The following is a 17,204-nucleotide window of genomic DNA, read 5'->3' on the forward strand; positions in this document are numbered from 1 at the left end:
TCTTACTATGCAATTAACTATAATGTTACAGAGTGCAGCTCTGGAGTATAATACAGGATGTAACTCAAGCTCAGGAATGTAATGTATGTACACCGTGACTGCACCAGCAGAACAGTGAGTGCAGCTCTGCAGTATAATACATGATGTAACTCAGGATCAGTAATGTAATGTATGTAACACAGTGACTGCACCAGCAGAATAGTGAGTGCAGCTCTGGAGTATAATTCAGGATATAGCTCAGGATCAGTAATGTATATATTGTACACAGTTTTCCAGGTGTGTATATACCTCATCTCTCGGTATATACTGTGCCTGGGTGCTTGGAGGTGCCATATGCTGATGATGAGCTTCCCCTCCGGCCGGCATGTTCTATGTCCCTGAACATGAGACAATAGTTCTGTATGGTAATCATGTATTCCGCACATGGTCCCGGTGGAATCTGCTGCTCCTTCGGGGCTGAGCCGTCGCTCATTAATTGTTATTCTTTTACATTGCGGCCTGTTATATGCTGCATTATTTATTATACGACTACATCAAAGCTACATTAGTGTAAGGCGGCGAGAAACAGACGGGAGACAGGACCCGGCACCGCAGTATCATGGAGAATGTGATCCAACCCAACCTGCCCGAGAGGAGGAAATGTCCTAGAAATCAGAGGTCATAAAACAATTCTATACATACAATCAATACAATAGTGTCAGTTGTGGTGCATGTGCTATAGTGCCAGGAGTATAATCAATACAACAGTGTCAGTTGTAGTGCACGTGCTATAGGGCCAGGAGTATAATCAATACAACAGTGTCAGTTGTAGTGCACATGCTATAGGGCCAGGAGTATAATCAATACAACAGTGTCAGTTGTAGAGCACGTGCTATAGTGCCAGGAGTATAATCAATACAGCAGTGTCAGTTGTAGTGCACATGCTATAGGGCCAGGAGTATAATCAATACAACAGTGTCAGTTGTAGAGCACGTGCTATAGTGCCAGGAGTATAATCAATACAGCAGTGTCAGTTGTAGTGCACATGCTATAGGGCCAGGAGTATAATCAATACAACAGTGTCAGTTGTAGTGCACATGCTATAGGGCCAGGAGTATAATCAATACAGCAGTGTCAGTTGTAGTGCACATGCTATGGTGCCAGGAGTATAATCAATACAACAGTGTCAGTTGTAGTGCACATGCTATAGTGCCAGGAGTATAATCAATACAACAGTGTCAGTTGTAGTGCACATGCTATAGGGCCAGGAGTATAATCAATACAACAGTGTCAGTTGTAGTGCACATGCTATAGTGCCAGGAGTATAATCAATACAACAGTGTCAGTTGTAGTGCACGTGCTATAGTGCCAGGAGTATAATCAATACAGCAGTGTCAGTTGTAGTGCAAATGCTATAGTGCCAGGAGTATAATCAATACAACAGTGTCAGTTGTAGTGCACATGCTATAGGGCCAGGAGTATAATCAATACAACAGTGTCAGTTGTAGTGAACATGCTATAGTGCCAGGAGTATAATCAATACAACAGTGTCAGTTGTAGTGCACGTGCTATAGGGCCAAGAGTATAATCAATACAACAGTGTCAGTTGTAGTGCACATGCTATAGTGCCAGGAGTATAATCAATACAGCAGTGTCAGTTGTAGTGCACATGCTATAGTGCCAGGAGTATAATCAATACAATAGTGTCAGTTGTAGTGCACATGCTATAGTGCCAGGAGTATAATCAATACAACAGTGTCAGTTGTAGTGCACATGCTATAGTGCAAGGAGTATAATCAATACAACAGTGTCAGTTGTAGTGCACATGCTATAGTGCCAGGAGTATAATCAATACAATAGTGTCAGTTGTAGTGCACATGCTATAGTGCCAGGAGTATAATCAATACAACAGTGTCAGTTGTAGTGCACGTGCTATAGTGCCAGGAGTATAATCAATACAATAGTGTCAGTTGTAGTGCACGTGCTATAGTGCCAGGAGTATAATCAATACAACAGTGTCAGTTGTAGTGCACATGCTATAGTGCCATGAGTATAATCAATACAATAGTGTCAGTTGTAGTGCACGTGCTATAGTGCCATGAGTATAATCAATAGAACAGTGTCAGTTGTAGTGCACGTGCTATAGTGCCAGGAGTATAATCAATACAGCAGTGTCAGTTGTGGTGCACGTGCTATAGTGCCAGGAGTATAATCAATACAACAGTGTCAGTTGTAGTGCATGTGCTATAGTGCCAGGAGTATAATCAATACAATAGTGTCAGTTGTAGTGCACGTGCTATAGGGCCAGGAGTATAATCAATACAACAGTGTCAGTTGTAGTGCACGTGCTATAGTGCCAGGAGTATAATCAATACAGCAGTGTCAGTTGTAGTGCACGTGCTATAGTGCCAGGAGTATAATCAATACAGCAGTGTCAGTTGTAGTGCACGTGCTATAGTGCCAGGAGTATAATCAATACAACAGTGTCAGTTGTAGTGCACATGCTATAGGGCCAGGAGTATAATCAATACAACAGTGTCAGTTGTAGTGCACGTGCTATAGTGCCAGGAGTATAATCAATACAATAGTGTCAGTTGTAGTGCACGTGCTATAGTGCCAGGAGTATAATCAATACAGCAGTGTCAGTTGTGGTGCACATGCTATAGTGCCAGGAGTATAATCAATACAACAGTGTCAGTTGTAGTGCACATGCTATAGTGCCAGGAGTATAATCAATACAATAGTGTCAGTTGTAGTGCACGTGTTATAGTTCCATGAGTATAATCAATAGAACAGTGTCAGTTGTAGTGCACGTGCTATAGTGCCAGGAGTATAATCAATACAGCAGTGTCAGTTGTGGTGCACATGCTATAGTGCCAGGAGTATAATCAATACAACAGTGTCAGTTGTAGTGCACGTGCTATAGTGCCATGAGTATAATCAATACAACAGTGTCCGTTGTAGTGCACATGCTATAGTGCCATGAGTATAATCAATAGAACAGTGTCAGTTGTAGTGCACGTGCTATAGTGCCAGGAGTATAATCAATACAACAGTGTCAGTTGTAGTGCACATGCTATAGTGCCAGGAGTATAATCAATACAACAGTGTCCGTTGTAGTGCACATGCTATAGTGCCATGAGTATAATCAATACAGCAGTGTCAGTTGTAGTGCACATGCTATAGTGCCATGAGTATAATCAATAGAACAGTGTCAGTTGTAGTGCACATGCTATAGTGCCAGGAGTATAATCAATAGAACAGTGTCAGTTGTAGTGCACGTGCTATAGTGCCAGGAGTATAATCAATACAACAGTGTCAGTTGTAGTGCACGTGCTATAGTGCCAGGAGTATAATCAATACAACAGTGTCCGTTGTAGTGCACGTGCTATAGTGCCAGGAGTATAATCAATACAATAGTGTCAGTTGTAGTGCACGTGCTATAGTGCCAGGAGTATAATCAATACAACAGTGTCCGTTGTAGTGCACATGCTATAGGGCCAAGAGTATAATCAATACAGCAGTGTCAGTTGTAGTGCACGTGCTATAGTGCCATGAGTATAATCAATACAGCAGTGTCAGTTGTAGTGCACATGCTATAGTGCCATGAGTATAATCAATAGAACAGTGTCAGTTGTAGTGCACATGCTATAGTGCCAGGAGTATAATCAATAGAACAGTGTCAGTTGTAGTGCACGTGCTATAGTGCCAGGAGTATAATCAATACAACAGTGTCAGTTGTAGTGCACGTGCTATAGTGCCAGGAGTATAATCAATACAACAGTGTCCGTTGTAGTGCACGTGCTATAGTGCCAGGAGTATAATCAATACAATAGTGTCAGTTGTAGTGCACGTGCTATAGTGCCAGGAGTATAATCAATACAACAGTGTCCGTTGTAGTGCACATGCTATAGGGCCAAGAGTATAATCAATACAGCAGTGTCAGTTGTAGTGCACGTGCTATAGTGCCATGAGTATAATCAATAGAACAGTGTCAGTTGTAGTGCACATGCTATAGTGCCAGGAGTATAATCAATAGAACAGTGTCAGTTGTAGTGCACGTGCTATAGTGCCAGGAGTATAATCAATACAACAGTGTCAGTTGTAGTGCACGTGCTATAGTGCCAGGAGTATAATCAATACAACAGTGTCCGTTGTAGTGCACGTGCTATAGTGCCAGGAGTATAATCAATACAACAGTGTCAGTTGTAGTGCACGTGCTATAGTGCCATGAGTATAATCAATAGAACAGTGTCAGCTGTAGTGCACATGCTATAGTGCCATGAGTATAATCAATACAATAGTGTCAGTTGTAGTGCACGTGCTATAGTGCCATGAGTATAATCAATAGAACAGTGTCAGTTGTAGTGCACGTGCTATAGTGCCAGGAGTATAATCAATACAGCAGTGTCAGTTGTAGTGCACGTGCTATAGTGCCAGGAGTATAATCAATACAGCAGTGTCAGTTGTGGTGCACATGCTATAGTGCCAAGAGTATAATCAATACAGCAGTGTCAGCTGTAGTGCACGTGCTATAGTGCCAGGAGTATAATCAATACAACAGTGTCAGCTGTAGTGCACGTGCTATAGTGCCAGGAGTATAATCAATACAACAGTGTCAGCTGTAGTGCACATGCTATAGTGCCAGGAGTATAATCAATACAACAGTGTCTGTTGTAGTGCACGTGCTATAGTGCCAGGAGTATAATCAATACAGCAGTGTCAGTTGTAGTGCACATGCTATAGTGCCAGGAGTATAATCAATACAACAGTGTCAGTTGTGGTGCACATGCTATAGTGTATAGTGTTAGGCATATGATCAATACAATAGTGCTAGTTTCAGTGTGCCTGCTATAGCATCAGCCAATGACAAAAAAAAGCGTACACGGGATTAAAGCAAAACAATAGTGAAGATGAAGTAATACAAGAGGGAGGAGCCAAGAAAATAATACAGGGGGAGGAGAGGAGGAAATGGTACAAGAGGGAGGAGAGGAGGAAATAATACAAAAGGGAGATGGGAAGGAAGTATGACAAGTGAGAGGAGCCAAATATTACAAGAGGGAGGAGCTAAAAATAATACAAGAGGGAGGGGAGGAGGAAGTAAACAAGAGGGAGGAGTCAAGGAAATAATTCACAAGGGAGGAGCTGAGGAAATATTACAAGGTGAAGGAGACAAGGAAAAGATAGAAGAGGGAAGATACAAGTAGATAATAAAAGAAGAAGGAGAGAAGGAAATAATACTAAAGTGTAGTACCAAGGCAATAAATAATCATAAAGAAAAAAAATAAATTGTGCAAAAAAACAAACAAATCAGGGCAGCACGACTGAGACAGAGACTCAGTGCAAAAGAAAGAAAAAATAATCTGAAATTATTCTTCAAATTCATAAAGAATAAGAAAATAGAAAATGATAGTGTTGGCCCCTCAAAAATCATCTGACGGAGCGTTATTTGTAAGATTCAAGGACTCCATGATAACGGGGTCTGTACCATAAGACGGGCGCAGAGCAAATGTGGTGCCAATATTCAAAAAAGGCGCAACATCTGACCCTGGAAATTACAGACCGGTAAATGTAACCTTTACTTTGGGGGGGAAAATCTGGAGTATCTGAATAAGAATAACCTCATGACCCAGTATCATCATGGGTTAATGACAAGGATCGGTCCTGTCAAAGTAATCTGATCCGCTTTTAAGAGGAGGTAAGTTCTAGACTGAACCAGGATAACATTGTGTATGGGTCTGTCGGGACTTTTCAAGGTTGTTTGATACAGTGTCACACAAAACGTTGGTACATAAAATAAGAATAATGGGACTAAGGGGAAATATTATTATTATTATTTATTATTATAGCGCCATTTATTCCATGGCGCTTTACAAGTGAAAGGGTATATGTACAACAATCATTAACAGTACATAACAGACTGGTACAGGAGGAGAGAGGACCCTGCCCGCGAGGGCTCACAGTCTACAGGGAATGGGTGATGAAATATGTGTAACTGGGTTAAGAACTGGCTCAGTGATAGGAAACAAGGGTTAGTTAGTAATGGAACACACTCAGACTGGGTCACAGTTATCAGTGGGTTACCACAGGGGTCAGTATTGGGCCCTCTTCTTTTTAAAATATCTATTAATAATCTGGCAGGAAGCATACAGAGTAGAATTTCAATATTTGTAGACGATACTAAATTCTTCAGGGTAATCATCACAGAGAAGGATAATTTAATATTACAGAAGTATTTATATTAGCTGGAGACTTGGACTGAGAAATGGCAATTGAAGATAAATGTAGATAAATGTAAAGTGATGCACTTGGGCAGAGAAAATAAAACAACACAGGGTAAAAGTCTCACTGAAAAAGACTTGGGCGTATGGGTAGATGGCAAACAAAACTTTGGTGGTCAGTGTCAAAGCAAATTAAATCATGGGATGCATAAAAAGAGGTATATGCTACAGTGTAACAGTGTTCGTGCTGATGTTAGCAGAGGAGGTCTGGACTCCGTAGCTATGGGAAAGTGGCGTAACTAGAGTCTGATGGGCCCCAATGCAAAGTTTGAGCCTGGGGGCCCCTCCTACACATGTTGGTCAGATGTATGGGTCATAGTAGCTTCCTGAATCCTATAAAGACATATAAGTACATACATACTCCCCTTATTTGTGTAGTACTGACCCCCATTCTGTACTAATGTCCCCCATCCTGGGCCACTTCTTGGTAAATATGTCCCCCATCCTGGTGTATGACTGCATCATTGCTATATCCTCGAATATATGGCCCCATCCTGTTATATATGTCCCCATCAAGGCCTCATCCTGGTATACGTGTCCCTATCATGACCCCTTCCTTGCATATATAGACTCATCCTGGTATATATGTCTTCATCATGACCCCATCATGGCCACATACTGGTGTGTGACTCCATCATGGCTATATCCTGGTATATATATCTCTGGGCATCACAGACTTGGCCCTATCTTGGATCTCCTCATACCTAACCGACCGAACTTTCAGTGTCTCCCATTCTCACACCACTTCCTCATCTCGCCCCCTATCTGTCGGTGTCCCCCAAGCTTCAGTTCTTGGACCCCTGCTGTTCTCCATCTACACCTTCGGCCTGGGACAGCTCATTGAGTCCTACGGCTTCCAGTATCATCTCTATGCCGATGACACACAGATCTACCTCTCTGGACCTAACGTTACCTCTCTACTAACCCAGAATCCCACAATGTCTGTCGCTATTTCATCCTTCTTCTCTGCGCGATTCCTAAAACGTAACATGGACAAAACAGAGTTCATTGTCTTTCCTCCTCCTCACTCATCTCCTCCACCAAGCCTTTCCATCAAACTTGATGGTTGCTCACTCTCCCCAGTCTCACAAGCTCGTTGCCTTGGAGTAACCCTCGACTCTGCTCTATCCTTCAAGCCACACATCCAAGCCCACTTCACCTCATGCAGACTACAACTCAAAAATATCTCCCGGATCCGTGCTTATCGTAACCAAGAATCAGCAAAAACATTAGTGCATGCCCTCATCATCTCCCGCCTCGACTACTGCAACCTCCTGCTCTCTGGCCTCCCTTCCAACACTCTTGCACCCCTCCAATCTATCCTAAACTCTGCGGCCCGCTTAATCCACCTCTGCCCTCGCTACTCCCCAGCCTCGCCACTCTGCCAATCTCTTCACTGGCTTCCCATCGCCCAACGACTCCAGTTCAAAACATTAACCATGACATACAAAGCCATGCACAACCTGTCTCCTCCCTACATCTGTGACCTAGTCTCCCGGTACCTACCTGCACGCAACCTCAGATCCTCACAAGATCTCCTTCTCTGCTCCTCTCTTATCTCCTCATCCCACAATCGCGTACAAGATTTCTCCCGTGCCTCCCCCATACTCTGGAACGCTCTACCCCAGCATATCAGACTCTCCACTACCGTGGAAAGCTTCAAGAGGAACCTCAAGACCCACCTCTTCCAACAAGCCTACAACCTACAATAACCCTCAATCCAGTACACCACTGCGCAACCAGCTCTGTCCTCACCTATTGTACCATCACCCATTCCCTGTAGACTGTGAGCCCTCGCGGGCAGGGTCCTCTCTCCTCCTGTAGACTGTGAACCCTCGCGGGCAGGGTCCTCTCTCCTCCTGTAGACTGTGAGCCCTCGCGGGCAGGGTCCTCTCTCCTCCTATACCAGTCTGTTTTGTGCTGCTGATGATTGTTGTACGTATACCCTCTTTCACTTGTAAAGCGCCATGGAATAAATGGCGCTATAATAATAAATAATAATCATAATAATATTATATGTATAATAATATATGTCTCCATCATGGCCCATCTATATGTCCACATCCTGGCCCCATCCTGGTATAGATGTCTCCATAATGGAACCATCCTGGTATATATGTCCCCATCACGGCCCCATCCTGGTATAGATGTCCCCATAATGGCCCCATCCTGGTATAGTTGTCCCCATAATGGCCCCATCCTTTTATGTATGTCCCCATAATTGTCCCATTCTGCTATGCATGTCCCCATAATGGCCCCACCTGGTTTATGTTCCCATCTTGGCTGCATCCTGGTATATAGGATAGACCCGGGTGCCGCACACTGTAAAAAAATTGATGATTATACTCACCTTCCCCTCACTCCCCCGGTGTAATCCTCCATTGATGGCACGCCACAACTGACCAATGTGTAAGCATCGCAGCGCATGACGTCACTGTGCGCCCACTTACAGTGTGCGCAATGTATTTCAGCTGCATGCGCGCCCTCAAACGCACATCTAGTTGAAACAGGTGCTGGGGCCGGCAGGTCACTGTACCCCAGGGCTTGGTCGTGATCCCTGAGCTCACGATTGCTATGCCCCTGGTTATGGGGTCGTCAGAGCGGTGGGGACTTTCTGTCCTCTGCTCCTCAGCACTCGGCCCCCTGCTCTGTAACATTACGGGGTCTCCACTTTGGGGCTGAGTTGCTGCGGCTCCTTCCACTTCTCAGTAATATCAGTCACAGATGATGGGGAAGATCCAGGAGGAGAAATGTGATGGACGGACTTGTCCGGTGGCTCCTATAACAGGACGCGCTGGTATCAGTGAGCTCCGCACCACCAGCTGCTCTTTTTCTTTAATTTTATTCTTTTCTTCTAGAACAGGATAATGACAATAAAATCATATTGTAAAAGTCATAATGAGATTTGTGGAATCATCTGCAAATTTAGGAAACTCCGCAGATGATAGAACATTTCACTGTTGTCCGGTAAATCCAGTAAAACATTAGGAATTTTCTCCGACATGAAGCTCAGGTCCTCATCATCCGCTTCCGTCATTTCTTCAGAATTTAGTATGGATATTCTACAGCTGCCGAGTGAAGAAATGCAGAATAAATTTGGATGAAAGTCGCGTTTCATTACCCCGTACAGTGAACTCGGTAAGAAGATTAACCTCTGATCCGTCAGCGATGGAGGCGGCAAATGGGGGGAGATTAGAGCAGCAATCGGCGTGGAGTATAGCGAGAAACATCAAAAATGTCATTATGTCCCAGTGGGAGCGGAGACGTATCTCCACGCGTCTCTTCAGTCACTGACCCATGAGTGATATCATTATCCCAGAAGAGTGTTCTCCTCAGATCAGGATTTCTCTTTAATGCTGTTCCAAGTTGACATTGGTTGAACCCATAAAAATGGTCTCCGAAAGGCAATAAAAACAGAGCCTCAAACCAAAACTCATTAGAAGATGGGCTAGGGGCTGCACAGACAAGTCACCCTCCTGTGATGCCAGTTTCATTTAGACCAGTATCCCACTTCACCCCGATTCAACTTATGGCCATAGCTGTCTTTCTTCCAGCTGTTCCAGGTGGTCATCTTCCAGAAAGTAGGCTTCCAGCTTTTCTAGGTGGTCTTCTTCCAGGAAGACAACTTCCAGCTGTGCCGGGTGGTCTTCTTCCAGGAAGAAGGCTTCCAGCTGTGCCAGGTTATCTTCTTCCAGGAAGAAGGCTTCCAGCTGTGCCGGGTGGTCTTCTTCCAGGAAGACAACTTCCAGCTGTGCCGGGTGGTCTTCTTCCAGGACGAAGGCTTCCAGCTGTACCGGGTGGCCTTCCAGGAAGAAGGCTTCCAGCTGTGCTGTGTGGTCTTCTTCCAGGACGAAGGCTTCCAGCTGTGCCGTGTTATCTTCTTCCAGGAAGAAGGCTTCCAGCTGTGCCGTGTTATCTTCTTCCAGGAAGAAGGCTTCCAGCTGTGCTGTGTGGTCTTCTTCCAGGAAGACTGCTTCCAGCTGTGCCAAGTGGTCTTCTTCCAGGAAGAAGGCTTCCAGCTGCTGCGGGTGGTCTTCTTCCAGGACGAAGGCTTCCAGCTGTGCCGTGTTATCTTCTTCCAGGAAGAAGGCTTCCAGCTGTGCCGGGTAGCCTTCCAGGAAGAAGGCTTCCAGCTGTGCTGTGTGGTCTTCTTCCAGGAAGACTGATTCCAGCTGTGCCGTGTTATCTTCTTCCAGGAAGAAGGCTTCCAGCTGTGCTGTGTGGTCTTCTTCCAGGAAGACTGCTTCCAGCTGTGCCAAGTGGTCTTCTTCCAGGAAGAAGGCTTCCAGCTGCTGCGGGTGGTCTTCTTCCAGGACGAAGGCTTCCAGCTGTGCTGTGTTATCTTCTTCCAGGAAGAAGGCTTCCAGCTTTTCCAGGTGGTCTTCTTTCAGGAAGACGGCTTCCAGCTGTGCCGGGTGGTCTTCTTCCAGGAAGACGGCTTCCAGCTGTGCTGGGTGGTCTACTTCTAGGAAGACTACTTCCAGCTGTGGTGGGTGGTCTTCTTCCAGGAAGACTGCTTCCAGCTGTGCCAAGTGGTCTTCTTCCAGGAAGAAGGCTTCCAGCTGCTGCGGGTGGTCTTCTTCCAGGACGAAGGCTTCCAGCTGTGCCGTGTTATCTTCTTCCAGGAAGAAGGCTTCCAGCTGTGCCGGGTAGCCTTCCAGGAAGAAGGCTTCCAGCTGTGCTGTGTGGTCTTCTTCCAGGAAGACTGATTCCAGCTGTGCCGTGTTATCTTCTTCCAGGAAGAAGGCTTCCAGCTGTGCTGTGTGGTCTTCTTCCAGGAAGACTGCTTCCAGCTGTGCCAAGTGGTCTTCTTCCAGGAAGAAGGCTTCCAGCTGCTGCGGGTGGTCTTCTTCCAGGACGAAGGCTTCCAGCTGTGCTGTGTTATCTTCTTCCAGGAAGAAGGCTTCCAGCTTTTCCAGGTGGTCTTCTTTCAGGAAGACGGCTTCCAGCTGTGCCGGGTGGTCTTCTTCCAGGAAGACGGCTTCCAGCTGTGCTGGGTGGTCTACTTCTAGGAAGACTACTTCCAGCTGTGGTGGGTGGTCTTCTTCCAGGAAGATGGCTTCCAGCTGTGTGGTGGGTGGTCTTCTTCCAGGAAGATGGCTTCCAGCTGTGGTGGATGGTCTTCTTCCAGGAAGATGGCTTCCAGCTGTGGTGGGTGGTCTTCTTCCAGGAAGATGGCTTACTGCTGTGGCGGGTGGTCTTCTTCCAGGAAGATGGCTTACTGCTGTGGCGGGTGGTCTTCTTCCAGGAAGATGGCTTCCAGCTGTGTCGGGTGGTCTCCTTCCAGGAAGATGGCTTCCAGCTATGGCGGGTGGTCTTCTTCCAGGAAGATGGCTTCCAGCTGTGGTGGGTGGTCTTCTTCCAGGAAGATGGCTTCCAGCTGTGTTGGGTGGTCTTCTTGCAGGAAGACAGCTTCCAGCTGTGGCGGGGGGGTCTTCTTCCAGGAAGACGGCTTCCAGCTTTCCAGGGTGGCCTTCTTCTAGGAAGACAGCTTCCAGCTGTGCCGGGTGGTCTCCTTCCAGGAAGATGCTTAATACCATTGATGTTGGATAAAGATGAGCACTATGCAGGTTAGTTTATATTTGTTTAGCACTAACTTTGACCTCTGACCTTGACCTTACTTTCTGTATTCTGCTTTTGTCTTGTTCCTGTGAATTTATCATCCAGTCCTTGGATTACTTGTCCCATTTTCTGCGTATGTCTTCATCTCATCCTCCAGTTTGGTGATTTTCTTTGCTAACGACATTTGGTGTAATTTTTTATTTTGCCTCTGCATCTGCTTTAGATATATCTATGGACATGCCTACCGTTAATCCAAAGCTACTTATGGAATCTCACAAGGAAATCCCACACTTCCTTGCAAGGAGATCCGTGGAGAAAAAAGATCCGCAAAAGTGCCCCATAAAATGAACATGATGCAGAGTAATGTGAAAACGACATTGTGCATATGTTCCATCTTATAATACTTCTTTTAACAGCTTCAGGACTTGGAAACCCTGAAGTGGTTAAGAAATCTGACATGATCATGCTTCATGAGAAGCCGCCCGCTCTCTAGACTTCACAGTATAAAGATGCCGGCAACGGACCTATGCCAAGAACAATGGTGAAGCCGCCTCAGGATAAGACCTGGACCAAGAACGATGGTGTAGCCGTCTCAAGATAAGACCTGGGCCAAGAATGATGGTGAAGCCACCTCAGGATAAGACCTGAGTCAAGAACGATGGTGAAGCCGCCTCAGGATAAGACCTGAGCCAACAACCATGGTGAAGCTGCCTCAGGATAGGACCTGGGCCAAAAATGATGATGAAGCCACCTCCGGATAAGACCTGGGCCAAGAAAGATGGTGAAGCCGCCTCAGGAAAGGACCTGGGCCAAGAAAGATGGTGAAGCCGCCTCAGGAAAGGACCTGGGCAAAGAAAGATGGTGAAGCCGCCTAAGGATAGGACCTGGGCCAATAATGATGGGGAAGCTGCGTCAGGATAGAACCTGGGCCAAGAACAATGGTGAAGCCGCCTCAGAATAAGACCTGGACCAAGAACGATGGTGTAGCCGTCTCAAGATAAGACCTGGGCCAAGAATGATGGTGAAGCCACCTCAGGATAAGACCTGAGTCAAGAACGATGGTGAAGCCGCCTCAGGATAAGACCTGAGCCAACAACCATGGTGAAGCTGCCTCAGGATAGGACCTGGGCCAAAAATGATGATGAAGCCACCTCCGGATAAGACCTGGGCCAAGAACCATGGTGAAGCCGCCTCAAGATAGGACTTGGGCCAAGAACGATGGTGAAGCCACCTCAGGATAAAATCTGGGTCAAGAAAGATGATGAAGCCGCCTCAGGGTAAGACCTGGGCCAAGAACGATCGTGAAGCCGTTTCAGGATAAGACCTTGGCCAAGAAAGATGGTGAAGCCACCTCAAGGAAAAACCTGGGCCAAGAACTAAGGTGAAGCTGCCTCAGGATAAGACCTGGGCCAAGAACCATGGGGAAGCCGCCTCAGGATAGGACTTGGGTCAAGAAAGATGGTGAAGCCGCCTCAGGAAAGGACCTGGGCCAAGAAAGATGGTGAAGCCGCCTCAGGAAAGGACCTGGGCCAAGAAAGATGGTGAAGCCGCCTAAGGATAGGACCTGGGCCAATAATGATGGGGAAGCTGCGTCAGGATAGAACCTGGGCCAAGAACGATGGTGAAGCTGCCTCATGGTAAGACCTGGGCCAAGAACGATGGTGAAGCTGCCTCATGGTAAGACCTGGGCCAAGAACGATGGTGAAGCTGCCTCATGGTAAGACCTGGGCCAAGAACGATGGTGAAGCTGCCTCATGGTAAGACCTGGGCCAAGAACGATGGTGAAGCTGCCTCATGGTAAGACCTGGGCCAAGAACGATGGTGAAGCTGCCTCATGGTAAGACCTGGGCCAAGAACGATGGTGAAGCTGCCTCATGGTAAGACCTGGGCCAAGAACGATGGTGAAGCTGCCTCATGGTAAGACCTGGGCCAAGAACGATGGTGAAGCTGCCTCATGGTAAGACCTGGGCCAAGAACGATGGTGAAGCCGCCTTCCTTTGCCTGGGAAAACTCAGCAGATGTGCCAGCGTCTAAGTAACGCTGATCGCACATACCCTAAGACTTTGTGCTCTCTGAGTCTTTTGAGGAGTTTTTTGAAAAGAAACTGAGCAGAAATCGTCCACTAAATCTCAAAACGCTTCAAAAGCTTTGACCCTCCTAAAAAACACCTATCAAAAGCGTTCAAAAGAATGAATATCTGCATTTCTAAGTAAAGAGACTCGCTGTTCACATCATCAGGTTTTTTAAAGTCTTTTAACCACTACAGGTTTCTAAAAACGCCAAGAAAGTAAATGAAGGGACTGGTCCATTCTTCTACCGTTTTCCCGCCCGGAAGACACGCTGTACTTTGCAATGCAAGTCAACGGGAAAGCTGAAAAGACCCCTGGAAGATGACTGGCCATTTTTTGAAGCATATTGCCACTGTTTAACAAACTGCTAGAGGTTTCTTCATAATTCAATTAAATGAAAAAAAAATATCAGAAAACAACATTAAATAAACAACAGAAAGACCACGAAAAAAGCTCAGAAATCCACTGATGAAATGACCAAAAAACGACACAAAGGAAGCTTCAAGAAAAAAACAAAAAACTCCAGAATTGTTTGAAGAATCTTCTGCTGTAAACCGTTGTCAGGTATTGGATATTTGCACATGGAGTGTTGGATATTTTCATATATATGGAGTATTTTGGAGGTAAATACTGACCTGACACTGGGAGGAAACTCCCCACACTTTCTTCAAAAACTCATGACTCCTTAAAAATTCAGTTTCCTCTCCAAAACTCCTTGAAAACTTTGTGCGCACGTAGCTATTGACAGCCTCAAAAAAGCTTCATTAGCAGTTTGCCACAACCTGATTTAGCAAATACCCAAGTGACTGGGGTCCAAGAATGCAGAAAAAAACAAAAGAAAAAAAGTCAATAGGGGGCTAAAAGCAAATAGAGCCTCAGAACAAAAACCCCACAAAAAAGATGCTCAGTACTGGTAACTAGTGATGAGCGGGCACTTCCATGCTCTGGTGCTCAGTACTGGTAACTAGTGATGAGCGGGCACTACCATGCTCTGGTGCTCCGTACTGGTAACTAGTGATGAGCGGACACTACCATGCTCTGGTGCTCCGTACTGGTAACTAGTGATGAGCGGGCACTACCATGCTCTGGTGCTCAGTACTGGTAACTAGTGATGAGCGGGCACTACCATGCTCTGGTGCTCAGTACTGGTAACTAGTGATGAGCGGGCACTACCATGCTCGGGTGCTCAGTACTGGTAACTAGTGATGAGTGAGCACTACCATGCTCTGGTGCTCAGTACTGGTAACTAGTGATGAGCGGGCACTTCCATGCTCAGGTGCTCAGTACTGGTAACTAGTGATGAGCGGGCACTACCATGCTCTGGTGCTCCGTACTGGTAACTAGTGATGAGCGGACACTACCATGCTCGGGTGCTCAGTACTGGTAACTAGTGATGAGCGAGCACTACCATGCTCTGGTGCTCAGTACTGGTATCTAGTGATGAGCGGGCACTACCATGCTCGGGTGCTCAGTACTGGTAACTAGTGATGAGTGAGCACTATCATGCTCTGGTGCTCAGTACTGGTAACTAGTGATGAGCGAGCACTACCATGCTCGGTACTGGTAACTAGTGATGAGCGGGCACTACCATGCTCGGGTGCTCAGTACTGGTAACTAGTGATGAGTGAGCACTATCATGCTCTGGTGCTCAGTACTGGTAACTAGTGATGAGAGGGCACTACCATGCTCTGGTGCTCAGTACTGGTATCTAGTGATGAGCGAGCACTACCATGCTCGGGTGCTCGGTACTCGTAACTAGTGATGAGCGGGCACTACCATGCTCAGGTGCTCAGTACTGGTAACTAGTGATGAGTGAGCACTACCATGCTCTGGTGCTCAGTACTGGTAACGTGATGAGTGAGCACTACCATGCTCGGGTGCTCAGTACTGATAACTAGTGATGAGTGAGCACTACCATGCTCTGGTGCTCAGTACTGGTAACTAGTGATGAGTGAGCACTACCATGCTCGGGTGCTCAGTACTGATAACTAGTGATGAGCGGGCACTACCATGCTCTGGTGCTCAGTACTGGTAACTAGTGATGAGCGGGCACTACCATGCTCTGGTGCTCAGTACTGGTAACTAGTGATGAGCGGGCACTACCATGCTCGGGTGCTCTGTACTTGTAACTAGTGATGAGCGGGCACTACCATGCTCGGGTGCTCTGTACTTGTAACTAGTGATGAGCGGGCACTACCATGCTCGGGTGCTCTGTACTTGTAACTAGTGATGAGCGGGCACTACCATGCTCAGGTGCTCTGTACTTGTAACTAGTGATGAGCGGGCACTACCATGCTCGGGTGCTCTGTACTTGTAACTAGTGATGAGCGGGCACTACCATGCTCGGGTGCTCAGTACTGGTAACTAGTGATGAGCGGGCACTACCATGCTCAGGTGCTCAGTACTTGTAACTAGTGATGAGCGGGCACTACCATGCTCGGGTGCTCAGTACTGGTAACTAGTAATGAGTGGGCACTACCATGCTCAGGTGCTCAGTACTGGTAACTAGTGATGAGCGGGCACTACCATGCTCGGGTGCTCTGTACTTGTAACTAGTGATGAGCGGGCACTACCATGCTCGGGTGCTCAGTACTGGTAACTAGTGATGAGCGGGCACTACCATGCTCAGGTGCTCAGTACTGGTAACTAGTGATGAGTGGGCACTACCATGCTCGGGTGCTCAGTACTGGTAACTAGTGATGAGCGGGCACTACCATGCTCGGGTGCTCAGTACTGGTAACTAGTGATGAGCGGGCACTACCATGCTCGGGTGCTCAGTACTGGTAACTAGTGATGAGTGGGCACTACCATGCTTGGGTGCTCAGTACTGGTAACTAGTGATGAGCGGGCACTACCATGCTCAGGTGCTCGGTACTCGTAACTAGTGATGAGCGGGCACTACCATGCTCGGGTGCTCAGTACTGGTAACTAGTGATGAGCGGGCACTACCATGCTCGGGTGCTCAGTACTGGTAACTAGTGATGAGCGAGCACTACCATGCTCGGGTGCTCAGTACTGGTAACTAGTGATGAGTGGGCACTACCATGCTCGGGTGCTCAGTACTCGTAACTAGTGATGAGCGGGCACTACCATGCTCGGGTGCTCAGTACTGGTAACTAGTGATGAGTGGGCACTACCATGCTCAGGTGCTCAGTACTCGTAACTAGTGATGAGCGGGCACTACCATGCTCGGGTGCTCAGTACTGGTAACTAGTGATGAGCGGGCATTACCATGCTCGGGTGCTCAGTACTGGTAACTAGTGATGAGTGGGCACTACCATGCTCGGGTGCTCAGTACTCGTAACTAGTGATG

Source organism: Anomaloglossus baeobatrachus, chromosome 6, assembly GCF_048569485.1.
Source record: "Anomaloglossus baeobatrachus isolate aAnoBae1 chromosome 6, aAnoBae1.hap1, whole genome shotgun sequence".
Taxonomy (NCBI): Eukaryota; Metazoa; Chordata; class Amphibia; order Anura; family Aromobatidae; genus Anomaloglossus; species Anomaloglossus baeobatrachus.